Raw genomic sequence first — 15,506 nt, 5'->3', positions numbered from 1 at the left:
GGGCTGCTAATTGCAAAGCCAGGTGAAGGCCTGAGGAATCCAATCCCTTTAAAAAGGGGAAGTTCTACCATACTAAGTTCTGCACAGCTCAGCAAGCCAAACAGAATGCATCTATTGAAACACTAGGTTAGCAGAACAGAAACAATGCAGATCGTTATGAGAGATCATCAGAACTGGGCAAACAAAATATGAGCTAAATCTTGCTCTTACTTACTCAGACAGCCCCACTGAAGTCAACAGAACTATTTGGGTGAATGAGAAGCAAGGGATTTGACCCGATTAATTGGGGGGGCGGCAAGTAATGGGACTAAAATAAATCTTTAACCTGATGCATCTATTCTAATTTTTCAAAACCAAACTGCCACCTGTTCTGCTACCACAGGTTACAACTAAAAAACATTGGAAAAAGTCTAAATAGCTTTTCACATTCCCCTCAGTTTGGGCAATGAAGATGCATTAATTGTATTCATTCGGATCCATTCTTCATGTGTTAAACTCTGCCTGAGTGTCCAACTCATTTCCCTCTATCCTTAAAACCAGCATCGTCTTTCCCCTTTTCCAGCTTTCAGCCATCTTCCCTCTCCACCAAGGTCCCAAAAGCGATGGGGATCCTGGGCTGTGAAGGCAGGGATAGCTCTCAGTATCCTTCTCCCATTACTGCTGCTCTGTGCAGCGAAACAGCAGGAAGCCAGGAGGGAAGCAGTGAGAGCTGGCAGCTGCAGACTGTCCAATGGTGGGAGAGAGCTGCCTCCCAGTACAGCACAGGAAGGCTAAGAAGTTATAAATGGCCTGCAGTCATCTCAGCTCTGCCCTTGGGACAAATCCATTGGTACAAAGGACACCTGGCATCTCTAATTTAAAAGAAGCTTCCAAAAGGCCTCAGCTATGCACACCTCCTTTCCCAAGCTAAGTCATCCTAGTTTTCGCAAGCTCTCTTCCCACAAAGCCACATTCTGAGGCCCCCCAGATGCACACTCCCCTCTGATCGTTTTTTGTTGCCCATCTCTGGGTCATTGCTATTCCTACCATGTCTTAGAAAAGGCAACAATGCAGCATTTGAGGAGAAGACACAAACTCAAGCTAATATCTGTTCTAAACACTATCTAGCAACACTGTCATTCACAAAAATAATGCACATAGCTCTCAAACCTTTAAGAAATTGAATTAGGCTGGCAGGTAGGCAGGAAGAGGCACTGGTGTTAATTTTTCCTGTTTGCTTGGTAGACAGAAGAGTTAGAAGCTTCCATTTTTAACACCACAAAAATCCACCCCATTATTCTGTGACACCGTTCAAGCACAGTTGGCTTTGTCTCCCTCCATTTTTATTTATTTGAATTAATGAGCTGTATAGAAAGAGAACAAGGGGAGAGCTTGACAGTCCAATTTTTAAACAAAGGCTGTTGAAGCTGTACACAAATTGCTAACGTCAATATTTTCCTTACAGCAAGTCTTATAAGCCAGAAGCAAATCTTTAAATAAAAGCATTGGTGGAGAACGAAGATTTAGGAGGACAGCTGTGATCAAAGTTTGACAAATAACACCCTGAAGACCCAACCCAATGACTTCTCTTCAGATTCTCTTCCAGTATCTAGCATATTGGAAATGCGAGAGCTCCTTTCTCTTTATATGGTGTGGGACGTGTACGCTGTACAATAGGTATACTTTGCTAGCTGAGTCCCTTAACTTAAGTGTTTACAGCAAGGCAGTCTATTTTTTTTCACCCCCAAGGTCCACATTTCTTGGCCAAGGTATAGTAAAGGACCAGACTCCAGAGAAAAATAATAATAAAACCCACTAACAATGATGAGTAAATAAAAATATTTCGGGGTCTGTTCGAAAGCATCTGGGCGGTCCGGATTTGACCCACAGTCTGCCTACTGACTACACTGGTTACAGTCTAAAGGCTGTGGAATGCAGAACACAAGAGTCCATGGTCGTTACAGCTGGACTGTATCATGCAGCAGCTGGCTTGTGAGAAGTTTTGAGGAAGAGGGCCATTTATTTGCAGACATTCATTAATTCACAGACTGTTCCTAGCACAGAGGACAACATGAAAGCTGCCAGCAGAGGCTTGGGTGGAGCACAGGGAGAGAGGGAAGGGTAAGAAGAACTGCCGTATTAGCATGAATCCTTATCATCCAGTGCTTCAAACACGAAGCTAAGGAACAAAATCCGGGAATGCACTTGGCAGAGGGGGCATGGAGAATCTGTGCAGACAGTCAGGAAAGAGGAGATATGCTTAGAGATGCAGGAGAGGAAGACCATGACAGCTGTGGCTTTCGCTGGACTAGAGGGAGGAGGGATGTGAGGGTGGGGAGCTGTCAGGAGTCAGATGCAGTAATGAGGATGAGAAAATTAGCTGTGTGACAGGCTTGCAAGATGTAACTACTGTGTTAAAACCGAACCTGATTATTATGCCTGCATGGTACTGTGCTCCGGTTATCTTCATGCTGAATTCTTATCTTCATTGGGGGCTCATTGTGACTCCTCACACTTGAGGAGTTGGTCAGGTTTACTGGTTTTATTTTATTTTTTTTTAAGTCTGCTTCTTCAGATTGTAAAGACTCTGCTCTTCTTGAGAAGCAAACTGAAAATGCAACAAACTCACTCAAGAGGAAAGGGGCAGAATACACAGAAGTGACAACGAAGGCAAGGAAAGTGCAGTGTTGGCATTTCCTCGTACCCCCATTCTCCCTAGTGAAGCATCTTTTCAGCGGTAAACAACAAAGCACTTTTGTGCCTTCGTTGCTCCTTTAGCAAGTCCAAAGTTCTGGACAAGATTTTCTTGCTGGCTTCTTGCATATTAGAAATACAAGTGTCTTGACTTCAAGTCCTCTAGTAAAGAAAAAAAATCACAGCTGAAGGCTGAAAACAAGTTAGGGTACATCTACACTGACAGAGTTACAGCGTCGCTCAGAGAGTGCTGAAGGGAAACTGCTGCTGTGTGTTCACACTGTCAGCTGCCTGCGCGATAGCATGTTCGCACTTGTGGCACTTGCAGTGGTATTCGGAGTAGTGCATTCTGGGCAGCTATCCCACATAGCATCTCTTCCTCTTCTGCCACTAAGAGTTGTGGGAAGGCAAAGGGGTTGCGGGGCATCTTGGGTCCTGTCCCAATGCCCCATGATGCATTGCTTTGCATCCCAGCAATCCCTGTGCTTCTGTCCACATCTGGCACCATCTTTCAACAGTCTGTGTACTGCATGTTCTGCCTCTGCAGTCTGCAAGAATGGATCCCGCCCTGTTGACCAATATGCTGCTCGCTCTCACTAACACATCACGAGTGGCAGTGGAGTTATTCCTTAAACTACAAAGGCAAGAGGAATGCGACATTGAGCTCGCCCCGCGTAGTAGCTACGACATGAGATTGCTTGTGGCATTCACGGAAGTGCTGACCACAGTCGAACATCACTTTTGGGCTCGGGAAAGAAGTACTGAGTGGTGGGATCACGTAGTCACGCACATCTGGGACGATGAGCAGTGGCTGAAGAACTTTCCCGTGGGGGAAACCACATTCATGGGGCGCTGATGAGCTTGTCCCAGCCCTGTGGTGCAAGAACATGAGAATGGTAGCTGCCCTGCCATTGGAGATTACACTGTGGAAGCTGGCTACTCCAGACTGTTACTGATCTGTCGCTAACCAGTGCGGAGTGGGAAAGTCGACCGTTGGACTCACGTTGACGGAAGCGTGCAGGACCGTTAATCGCATCCTGCTCTGAAAGACCATGACTCTGGGCAACATGCGTGACATTGTAGATAGCTTTGCACAAATGGGCTTCCCCAACTGCGGCAGGGCGATAGATGGCATGCATATTTCATTTCTGGCACCAGATCACCTAGCCACCGAGTACAGCAATCGCATGGGAAATTTCTCAATGGTTCTCCAGGCGCTTGTGGATCATCGTGGGCATTTCACTGACATTAACACAGGCTGGTCCAGAAAGGTGCATGATGCATGCATCTTTCAGAACACTGGCCTGTTCAGGAAGCTGCAAGCAGAGACTTTCTTCCAAGACCAGAAAATCACCATATGGGAAGTTGAAATGCCCACTGCAATCCTGGGAGACCCTGCCTACCCCTTAATGCCATGGCTTATGAACCCACACATCAGGCACCCTGACAGCAGCAAGGAGCGGTTCAACAACAAGCTGAGCAAGTGCAGAATGACTGTTGAGTGTGCATTTGGCCATTTAAAGGCCTCCTAGCCGCATGCTGTACACTCCATAATATTTGTGAAGGAAACGGTAAAAGCTTCACTCAGGGCTGGATCCCTGAGGCTCAGTGCCTGGAGGCTGAATTTGAAGAGCCAGAGACTAGGGTTACTAGAGGGGCGCAGCGCTGGGCTTTAAGGATCAGGGACACGTTGAGGCAGCAATTTTAAGCTGAAAGACGCTAATATTTGTTGCTATGCTCAGGAGTGCAGCACTTGTAATGCTATGAGGTAATTGTGATTGGTGCAGACGATGCACTATGAAGCTATAAGAAAACTGCCAGTTGCTTTGCAGGGCTCTGTTTGCGTTCAATTAATGGAATAAAGATTGCTTTCAAACCAAAACAATTCTTTTATTTAAAAAGAACAACTGGAGGGGAGAGACAAACAAAAAAACACATTGGCAGTGAGGGGGATCAGGGAAGAGAGTCCCAGAAGGAGGTGGGGTCCCAGGATGGCTAAAGATTTGCATTTGTCCAGGGATCATATAAAATCTTCTCCTTTGGTGTACAGTGCAGTGGGTACTGTACTTCAGCAGGGCTAAACTGCAAAGGGGCGGGTGTTGCGTGCAGTGGGCACTGGGAGTCTGCAGTGCTGGACTGTGGGAGGGAGGAATGGAATGCAGCGGGTACAGACTGGAGCCAGGAGGCTAATAAGAGTGTGTTGGCGGTGTCTGGAGGGCTTCATGGGAAAGAGTTTTGTGACGACAGCTGCAGGGGAGGGCGGGAGCGGAGCTGTTCAGTTTGCAGTGCTAGTAGCACCTGGAGCATGTCCACTTGGCACTCCATAATGTTTAAGAGCTGCTCCATGGCTTCATTCTGGCACGCCGCATTCTCCTTTCAGTCCCTCTTCTCGCTGTCCTGCCACTCCTTCAATTCTTGTTTTTCAGCCGCAGAGTGCATCATGACATCACGCAGAAAGTCCTCTTTTGTTCTTCATGGCTGCATTCTAATTCTGTGTAGCCGTTCAGACAACGATAACGAAGAGGGAGGCTGGGCTCCCAAGGTCATACATCTCTACCCCAATATAATGCTGGCCTCGGGAGCCAAAAAAATCTTACCGCGTTATAAGTAAAACCGCGTTATATCGAATTTGCTTTGATCCGCCGGAGAGTGCAGCCCCATCCCTCTGGAGTGCTCCTTTACCGCGTTATATCCAAACTCGTGTTGTATCGGGTCACATTATATCGAGGTAGAGGTGTATCTGTAACACCAAAATGCAACATTTTACAGATAGTATTGTTTGCAACACACAGATCACTGATTCAGTGATTTAAAACACAGCCACTATTCACATACCTGTCACTAACTGGCTGACCACAGGCAAGCACACGAGCCACAAACCCCCCAAAATGGTGAGCAACCGCAGGGAAAATCAGTGTTCCAAGACCGTACTGTACACTGGGCACATGGCTCCTGGGGAGAGCCAGCACTGTAGGACGGGAGGCCTTATAATCATTACTGTCCCCATACATTCCACAGGAGGTGATCATTATGGAAAATACCTCACTGCTGAGGATGAGCAGAGGATCAAGGAAGGGTCTTCTCCAAGACTCTGGCTTCCACCCTGGCCCTTATTTGGCTCGCCTGTGTGCAGCACTGGCATTCCCCGCCATGACAGCAGCACAGGAAAGTTACCCTTAATGGGGCAAGAAACAAAGCAGCTTTGCCAAAGAACCTGCAGCAGCGGATTGCCCAGTATATCTCCATGAGAGTTTTGTGGAGATCTGAGGCAGATTCCCATGAAGTGAGAGAATCAATCAATACCCTATTCCGCCACTCAGACTAAGCATGTGGTGGTACGATCATCATACAGATACAAGCCTGCTTTCTGCAACCCTTCTGCCCCCAATAACTCACTTCAGTGATTCCCAAAATCAAAGCCACTTACTAGGGGCCTCCTCTCCTGTTTGCGCTTCGCCAAACTCCAACAGCTGTGACTGCCTAGCCTCCTCTGGGGTAGAGAAGAGTTCCTGACTGCATGTATCTCTGACCTCCGAATCGTCCTCTGCCTCTGGATCCCCCTCCAAATCCTCATCCAAGAATTCCTCCTCCTGGCTCGGTCCACTCTCAATTGGCATGCAAACCACCGAAGTATCCACAGTGGCCTTTGCAGTGGAGGTGTGGTGGCCACCAAGTATCACATCCAGCTCTTTGCGGAACCGGCAGGTCGTGGACGCAGCACCAGAGTGGCAGTCTGCCTCCTGTGCCTTGTGGTAGGCATTCTGCAGCTCCTTCAGTTTGACAACGCACTGTCTCTCAGTCATGGCCCCTTTCCGTCATGCATCGTGAAATCTGCTTGTAGGTATCATAATTCCTATGGCTGGAGTGCAGTGGGACTGGACAGCCTCCTCTCCCCAAATGCCGACGAGGTCCAGCAGCTCGGCATTGCTCCAAGCGGGGGATCACCTGATGCATGGAGCAGGCATGGTCACCTGGAAACATGCGCTGAGACCACTGCACGCGTCGCTGAGCAAGCAGGAAGGGAACTTTCAAAATTCCCGAAGAATTTAAGAGGCTCACGGTTGGTCACCTTAGGGCAGGGCAGTAGAGTTCAAACCGATGACCAGAGAGGCACAAACAGGCATTGTGGAACACCTCCTGGAGGCCAACTGCAGCGCTGTAATTCACCAGGGTGTCTATACTGGCACTGTAGTAGCCCAAGCCCAGAAAGCAACTGTGCAGTTTCTGTGCAGTAAATGGCTTGGCAGTGTGTACACCTCAGGAGTTACAACGCAGAAAGCTGCTTTACTGTGAAGATACTTACGAGTGTAGACAAGGACTCCAACTCTACCTGAGTCAACCCCAACAGGCCATGTAAGGTATCTGCAAAAATGTTATAATTTGCTAGATATGATAATCTAATGTGTGTGTTTATATCACCTTTATATTATGAGTTATAGACATGTATGCATGTCTGTATTTCAAACTTGTGCAATGCTTCTGGGTGACATCCCTAGACAGTTTGTCATCCGTACTGCCTAGCCTGCTTCATGGCCCATTAAGGACCATCACCTATACAACTGACCCATTGAGAGAAAGCAGATACACTTTATGACTCAGCAAGGCATGCAGGGACATACCTATGGACAGAAATCTCAGGCTTTCAAGCCATGTGCTGGGCAGCTTGTGTTTGAAACAAAGGAAGCAGGGGCTGCATAGCAAAAGACTGTAAAAGTCAGCTGCTGCTTCTCCATTTTGTCTTCAATCCTGCTTCTTAACTCTGGAGGAACTTTCCTATAAACCAACGCTCTGACCAAATAACTAAATTACCCATCCAAGCTGTGGATGTGTCCCACTGGGACTTTCAAGCCAGCAAACTCACCAATACAGTTAAGAACCTGATATACGGACGTTGAAGTCTTTGCACGCACGTGACTGTTTTACCTTTAACATCTCTCTTCTTGTTCTTTTTTCTTTATAATAAACCAGTAAAGGATTGTCCGGCAGCGTGGTATTTTGGGTAAGATCCAAACCTATAATGACCTGGTAATGTGGCTGACCCTTTGGTCAGAAAAACAGTTTGTATATGTGAGCAGAGTTTTTAAAACAACTACTCACTGTACTGGATCTAGGTGCTGACTGAAATGCAATAAAGAAGGCTGTGTGATTTCTTTTTTGCTTCTTGGTAACCAGCGTGGGGGATCAGAAGCATGAATTGTGACTGGTTCAGGAGTTTAACTTCAGTGTTATCCACCAGTCTTGGGAGTATCTGCTCTCCCTTTTGCACCCTGCCCTGACCCTGGCATTTCCAGTGAGGTCTGCCCCTGGCACCATGGGTCACAGCCCAATGGAATAAAGAAGCAGGAAAAAGCTATTGTGATTTGCATTTCCTCTTTAAGCCATTTTACCAAAAACCCTGGATGCAGACTAGCCAAAGGCTAAACCATGTATTCAACTATTCTCCCAGCCAGTGTCTGACCTGACAGTAAGCTCTCCAGGGTAGGCACCATCTCTGTGTGCGTTTGTTCAGTACCTAGTCCAATAGAGACCTGATCTCTATAGAGGTCTTATTGGAATCAAAGAGTGAAAATCCAAATAGGCTTCTGAGGCCAAGCACGAAGGGAATCCTCTAAATTGAGGACTCAAAGTATAATTCCCTGCTGCTCTCATTGCTAAGTCACCACCTGCTCTTCTGCTACTCCCACCCCCCATATTCCTTGCTTCTCCTCTTTTCAGCTCCCACTATAGCAGTTAATTATAGAGAACAATGAAACAGCAAAAGCATATTCATATCAAGCAAGGTTTAAGCCAAGCTGCAATAGGATGTGCCACAAGTGGAGTTGTTCTTTGGTAACTGCAGCAGCATGCCATACTTTAGAGACTGAACAAAGACAGGTTTCCAGGCTCCTCTAGAGAGTAGTGAAAACATAGCAACAAAGCCTCTTCAGGAATTGCAGCTATGTGATTTACTTGTGAAATTCCTTGGGGGTGGGGAAAGGAGGAGAGGGGGGGGAAGACAAGAGTCTTAAAGCTGTGGATCAAGGTTAATGCAATCCAATATATTTAGCAAATGATATTGCATGCTACAGATATGCAGGAAGGGAGGCTCAGGAGAGGTGACATTGCCTGGCTGGGAAGCTATTGAACATTTAGAACCAGGAAAGAGTTTGGGGGGGGGGGATTTCGTTTTTTTTGGGAGGGGGGGTGTTGGTTATTTTTTGTCTGTTTGGGGGGGAGGGATTTCCGTGGCTGTCCGTTACAAATCCCAGACTGGCTAATACTCCAATCCCTTTATGTACGGCCTTATAACCGGTCCCACTCCAGCCCTTTCAATGGGCATCAGTCTATCATGAGGAGATCTTACTGCTGAATCCCATGTGCTGCCAAAGTGCCCAGTTTTATGTAGTCCCTAATCACTGTTGCTAGCTCTGAGTCATTCAGGCACGTTCCCAAGGAGCAGACTGTATGTCTGACACCCATTTTTAGCAGTGAAACCCAGAGTCCACCATCTAGGCCCTGGAACCAGTGCCACAGCACTCCCACACCCACAGGTGCTTAAACACATTTTCCCCCTCCCCTCCCCTCCCCAACAACTTTGTTGTGGGAGCTCTAGTTTCTAGTTAACACAATCAGGGACAATGTGGCAGTAGAACAAGGAAAAAAACAGGCTTAGCAAGGAATTTCTTAAACACATACACTTTATTTTTAAAGAGCCCAAGAGAGTTATAGATCTATGGAACTCCGGAACGCAATCCCCTTCAGTCTGTTCTCACCCTTTTGTAAGTTTCTAGGTTTGGTCCAAGTCCATAGGGGATGTGAAATTCCTCCTACCTCCATTCCCTCCAGCTTGTCCTCTGTTTCCGGTGATGAAATGGACCCCTTGCTCACATAAACAGACTCTTTTTAAAAACCATTGTCACCTTTCTAGTCAGGTGAAGAAACTGCAGCTCTCCCAGCCATGTGCTTAGATCAGGAAGCAGAGAGGAATTGGGTGTTCCAGCTCCTCTGTGAAGAGACCAAAGTCAAAGGCCCTACAGTACTTGCAAGTGACCCCACTGTTCACACAGTGGAGCAACATTCAATGTTGATGGCCCTCGACTGGTCTGTCACAGCTTTCCAGTCTCTCCACTATCTGCGTGTCAAATTCATGCTACAAAATGGCTGATTAACCTCAACAAGTGGCGTTCGTAATATCAAATAATTCATAATTGGACACAGACAGTCTCCAAATGGTCACAGAGGGCTTGAGAAATTCACTCAGCAATGGGGAGGAGGAAGTTGTCCAGGGCCATCAACTTCTACAGAATGTAAGCTCTCATTTATAGAACATGAAGTCTCTAGCACCTATGATTGCAAGGATAGCTTCAATTCAGGAACAGAGTAACTGATGCAGTGCTACGATCCTAAGTCAGCAGAAAGATTGCTCCTTTGCTTGCCTTTGCTGCTGCTTGGATCTCACCCAAGCTTGCAGCACTGCCCTGCACTGTCTGTCCTTGTTGCTGTTACAGGGATCCATGGGAGCAGCAGTGAAACCAGCAAGAAGCAGATCAATTTCATTCTGCAGCTGCTTGGCAAAGCTATGAGGACTAGTTGAGAGACAGACAGTGCAGCCATTCCCAGGAAGAGGCTGACAAAAAACAAGAGGCTGGAAGAGCAAGAGGATAGAAGAACCCATCACCACCCTCACTGCAGTTATGAGTGTTGGGAGTGGGGGATTAATGTGAGCAATGTTTCCCATAAAGCAGTCAGAGGTATGCAGACTTCACATTTATCCAACACCTACCTGCTAAAAAAAAAAAAAAAAAAAAAAAAAGGAGCTCCCAAGCAACGGCCACCATTCACAATCCCAATGTTCTTCTCTTTTCTAGCAGTCATGAGACAATGGGAGACATCTGGCTTCAAACTGGGCACTGCCTTTAATCTTAGCCCTCTGCTGTCTGTGACAATCTGGGGAAGCTATGTACAATTTATGAATTGTGCTTGATTTTAAGAACTTGCTGTAGTGAATTAGCCACAAGCTGGCAAGGTCCCTGACAGGTGTCACCCACACTGTCTGGAACTAGGGTGACCAGACAGCAAATGTGAAAAATCGGGACAGGGAGTGGGGTGTAATAGAAGTCTCTATAAGAAAAAAGACCCAAAAATCAGGACATCTGGTCACCTTCTCTGGAACACACACATACCCCAGGTGGTACACAGAGCTCCTCCAGGGAGTACATCAGCTCATCTAGATATTTGCCTAGTGTTACAACCAGCTACATAAAAAGCACTAGCGAAGTCATACAAACAAATTTAATACAATGACTTGTTTTTACTGCTCTATATACTAAAAACTGAAATGTAAATACAATGTTTATATTCCAAAGGATTTATTTTAGAATTATATGGTAAAAATGAGAAAGTCAGCAATTTTTTCAATAATAGTGTGCTGTGACTCTGTCTGATTTTGATTCATCAATGACTTAGATGTTGGCATAGAAAGTACGCTTATTACATCTGCAGATGATACCAAACTGGGAAGGATTGCAACTGCTTTGGAGGACAGGGTCAAAATTTAAAATGATCTGGACAAACTGGAGAAATGGTCTGAGGTAAACCGGATGAAGTTCAACAAAGACAAATGCAAAGTGCTCCACTTAGGAAGGAACAATCAGTTTCACACATACAGAATGGGAAGAGACTGTCTAGGAAGGAGTATGGCAGAAAGAGATCTAGGGGTCATAGTGGACCACAAGCTAAATATGAGTCAACAGTGTGATACTGTTGCAAAAAAAGCAAACGTGATTCTGGGATGCATTAACAGGTGTGTTGTAAACAAGACACGAGAAGTCATTCTTCCGCTCTACTCTGCGCTGGTTAGGCCTCAACTGGAGTATTGTGTCCAGTTCTGGGCACTGCATTTCAAGAAAGATGTGGAGAAATTGGAGAGGGTCCAGAGAAGAGCAACAAGAATGATTAAAGGTCTTGAGAACATGACCTATGAAGGAAGGCTGAAAGAATTGGGTTTATTTAGTTTGGAAAAGAGAAGACTGAGAGGGGACATGATAGCAGTTTTCAGGTATCTAAAAGGGTGTCATCAGGAGGAGGGAGAAAACTTGTTCACCTTAGCCTCTAATGATAGAACAAGAAGCAATGGGCTTAAACTGCAGCAAGGGAGATTTAGGTTGGACATTAGGAAAAAGTTCCTAACTGTCAGGGTAGTTAAACACTGGAATAAATTGCCTAGGGAGGTTGTGGAATCTCCATCTCTGGAGATATTTAAGAGTAGGTTAGATAAATGTCCATCAGGGATGGTCTAGACAGTATTTGGTCCTGCCATGAGGGCAGGGGACTGGACTCGATGACCTCTTGAGGTCCCCTCCAGTCCTCGAGTCTATGAATCTATGAAAGCAAGTAGTTTTTAAGTGTGGTGAAACTTGGGGGTACACAAGACAAATCAGACACTTGAAAGGGGTACAGTAGTCCAGAAAGATTGACAGTCACGGCACTACAGAACAAATAAGTCATCACTAGCCTTAATGACTGAGCTCTGTTTGAATAATGGGTATGCTAAGGAGCATGCAGGAGCTAGAAAACCAGTCTGATCAAGTTTAGCTGGAGTGGAGCAGGGAGGGATGGGGCGGGGGGGGAGAAAAGGAGAGGAGAAAAGAAAGGTAAAATCCCTAAAACAGAAGAACAAAGAGGAGGACAGAGCAGCAGTTCTAAAAAGACAAAAGGAGCCTTGTGCAGGAGAAAGGCATGCTTTCGTAACAAAGGGAATTTTTTTCTGACTGTAGGCCAACTAAAGGAAGAAGGAAGCTGGCTGCAGGAGAAAGAAACTACACAATTCAGAGAAGTAATTTACAGAAGAGGGGACCCTGGATGCTCCTAGAGGACTTTCACCAAATCCCAAAGAACACTAAAGAGTAATGAGAAAACTGAGGCAGAGAAAGGTGTTTTGTCTTGCATAGATCTGTTTTCCTTGCACTTTCTAAAATAAAGAATGGTGTTGGAAATCTTTACAAAAGCCTGTGTGTTATGTGCTTCAACTATCATGTGTCCCTGAAGAAGTAAACCATAAATCAGAGTGACCACAAGGCTGAAGCTCTGGGAAAAGGTGTACTCAAGTCTTTGAGGATGACACAGGAGGGGCACAGAGGTAGTTCCTTTAAGGGGTAATAGACAAGGTCTGTGACCAGGAAGCATGCCAGAGAGGCCAAAGGCTCCAACACTGCGTCTATCAGACCAAGAGAATCTGATGAACACCTGGGTCCAGCCTGGTGAGTCCCAAACTCACAAGGGTGGTGGGTGGAGCCCCACTTTGGGGAGGCTGCCCCCTGCTCTGACTCTTCCACCCCGCCTCGTGGCCAGACCCCCCCAGAACCTCTGGTACCCCCTCCTCCCCCCCCGCAGATGGAGGAGCCCCAGGAAGCTGAGTAATACATACCGCCTCCTCAGCTGCCACGCCACCTGCAGAGGGCATAGCAAAAGCTCAGGTTCTTCTTGCGGAAGAGAGAAGAGCTTTTGAATTTTCCCACAGCTTGGCTTGGAGTCTATGGAGGGGAGGCGCAGCTGTGGCAACTCCAGCTGGCCTGGTGCTTCTCCGGGCAGGTTGGTGGGGGGCTCAGGGCACAGCCCATGCAAACACAGGAACCTAGTGAGCGTCCAGCAGTGGGAGCTTCACCAGGGCTGAGAGTGTGATAAGTTTTTTCAAGCCCTTTGCGTGAGGAGGTGAATAGGGAAAGAGATTGGGAGAATAAGTTAGAAAAGGAAGCAGGGCAAAGAGAATGTTAGGGTCCAGGACTGGAGAGAAAAGAATCAGGGAAGGAAATAGAATACGGCATAGGAAAAAGAACACGGATATGGGGTGGAGAGAAGGGAGAAAAAAAATACACTAACGTATTTCAGGAATGAGATAAATGATCCATTATAGCAAAGTAGTAGTGAGTGAAGCCAGAAAGGGAAAGCAACTTTAACAAAAGAGATGTGGATAAGTTACAAGTTCAGGAAGCTGATTGACAATGTTCTAATTAAATACCACACTATTCCTTTAAATTGCCAGAATGTAACTTTATTATGGCCCAAGACAAGTATTTCTTACCCTTGGTACTAGGCTGAGTCCTGACTAAAGGATTTGGCTACACTTGCGAGTTAGAGCACATTGAAGCAGCCCCAGGCACCCCAGCTCACTACCCTCATCCATACTGGCAAGGGCCGTAGAGCGCTCTGACTCCAGGGCTACAGCGCTCCTGGTACTCCACCTCGGTGAGAAGATTAACACTTGGTGCGCCTTGGCTGAAACGCCTGGCCGTCAGTGTGAATGAGGTGTTGCATTACTGCACTCTGAGCAGCCTCCGGAAACGTCCCATAATCCCCTTAAGTCAAGAGGCCACTCTGGTCATTGTTTTGGAATCACTGCAGGAATGCGGATATACCCTTTGAAAGCTCTGTTTCTGACATCCAGTTGCTTATCTGCTCCGAGACAAAGCAACCATTACTGTGGAATGCTGTGAGAGAGAGAGTGTCACGGGGAAGGGAGGGGTCTACTGCTATCTGAACTTGGAAGACAGCATGCTGACATGCTCTCAGCCCCCCAAAAACCCACCCACTCTCCCCCCACATACATACACACACACACTCCCTGCCACACTCCACCGCCCCCCCCAATTTGAAAAGCACGTTGCAGCCACTTGCATGCTGGGATAGCTACCACAATGCACTGCTCTCTGTGGCTGTTGCAAGAGCTGCTAATGTGGCCATGCCAGCACGCTTGCAGCTGTCAACAGATTGCAGTGCTTTCCCTACCACGTTCTACAAAGGCTTGTTTAACTCAAAGCTCTCTACATCTGCAAGCGTAGCTATGCCCTAAGGCTATGTCTACATTGCATCAAACAAAGTTGGCAGATTACATTGGGATGCAGCCACCAAAGTTTGTCTGTTGCTTATATGACTGTATACTTGCCTGCTTGCATCGATGCCACATGCCGCCATCCTGTGCAAAGCCTTTTGGGAAATGTTAGCAATGCACTACTGAATAGAGATGACTTGACCAGAGATCTCTGGGAGCAAAGGGTCAACTCCCAACATGCAATGTTCTCCAGATTATTAAGCCACCCATATCCTATAATTTTCGCTTTTATTAAAAAGCCCATAAACCCACGCGGCATTTTTTGGGGTCTGCCATCTGACAGAAGCAGAGTCCACAGACCTCCACTATTTCATGAACACTGCAAATACAGAACACACTATCTCCTGATTTGCAAATCCACAGGAGGTTCGAACAATGGAAGGCAAGATGTCTTCGAGGACAGTTTGCTGATAGAGAGAGCGAAAACACTTCAAAGTTGTTGGTGCCACTCATGCCGCAGCTGCAACTGGTCAAGCACTCCATTTAGGTCTGAGAAATGCACACTGACTAGCGGGATTGCATCATAAAGTGTGTCTGGGACAACAAGCAGTGACTGCAAAAGGCCACATTTCTGGTTCTGTGTGCCATGTTAGCCCAAGGCCTCCAGCAACATGGACACCAAACTGAGAGCTGCATTAACAGTAAAGAAGCTAGCGAATTTTGGCATTTCTGGGAGCATGCAATGGCAGATTGCTACTGATCAGTGGGAAATCATTTTCAAGTTGCAAAATCCAAATGGTCATACAAGTGTGTAGGGTCATTAATTGTCTCCTGCTATGTATGACTGTCTCTCAGCAATGTGTAGGTCACAGTAGATGGTTTTGCAGCAATGGGGTTCCCAAACCGCGGTAAAGCAATAAGACAGCACGCACATCTCTATTCTGGTACCATCCCACCTTGCCACAGAGTACACCTACAGAAAGGGTTATTTTTTTATGGTTATGCAACACTGGTGAATCACTGAGGA

At 46.6% G+C, this 15,506-nt stretch overlaps 1 protein-coding gene across 3 annotated transcripts in view; it reads right to left on the bottom strand.

Moving 5' to 3' along the window:
* Nucleotides 1-15,506, bottom strand: part of OXSR1 (oxidative stress responsive kinase 1) — a 126,104-nt gene that overhangs the window by 86,833 nt on the left and 23,765 nt on the right. The gene's annotated exons all lie outside the window — the stretch shown is intronic.

The sequence above is a fragment of the Chelonoidis abingdonii genome, chromosome 2 (assembly GCF_003597395.2).
Source record: "Chelonoidis abingdonii isolate Lonesome George chromosome 2, CheloAbing_2.0, whole genome shotgun sequence".
Taxonomy (NCBI): domain Eukaryota; kingdom Metazoa; phylum Chordata; order Testudines; family Testudinidae; genus Chelonoidis; species Chelonoidis abingdonii.
This window is presented reverse-complemented; position numbering and strand designations above follow the sequence as displayed.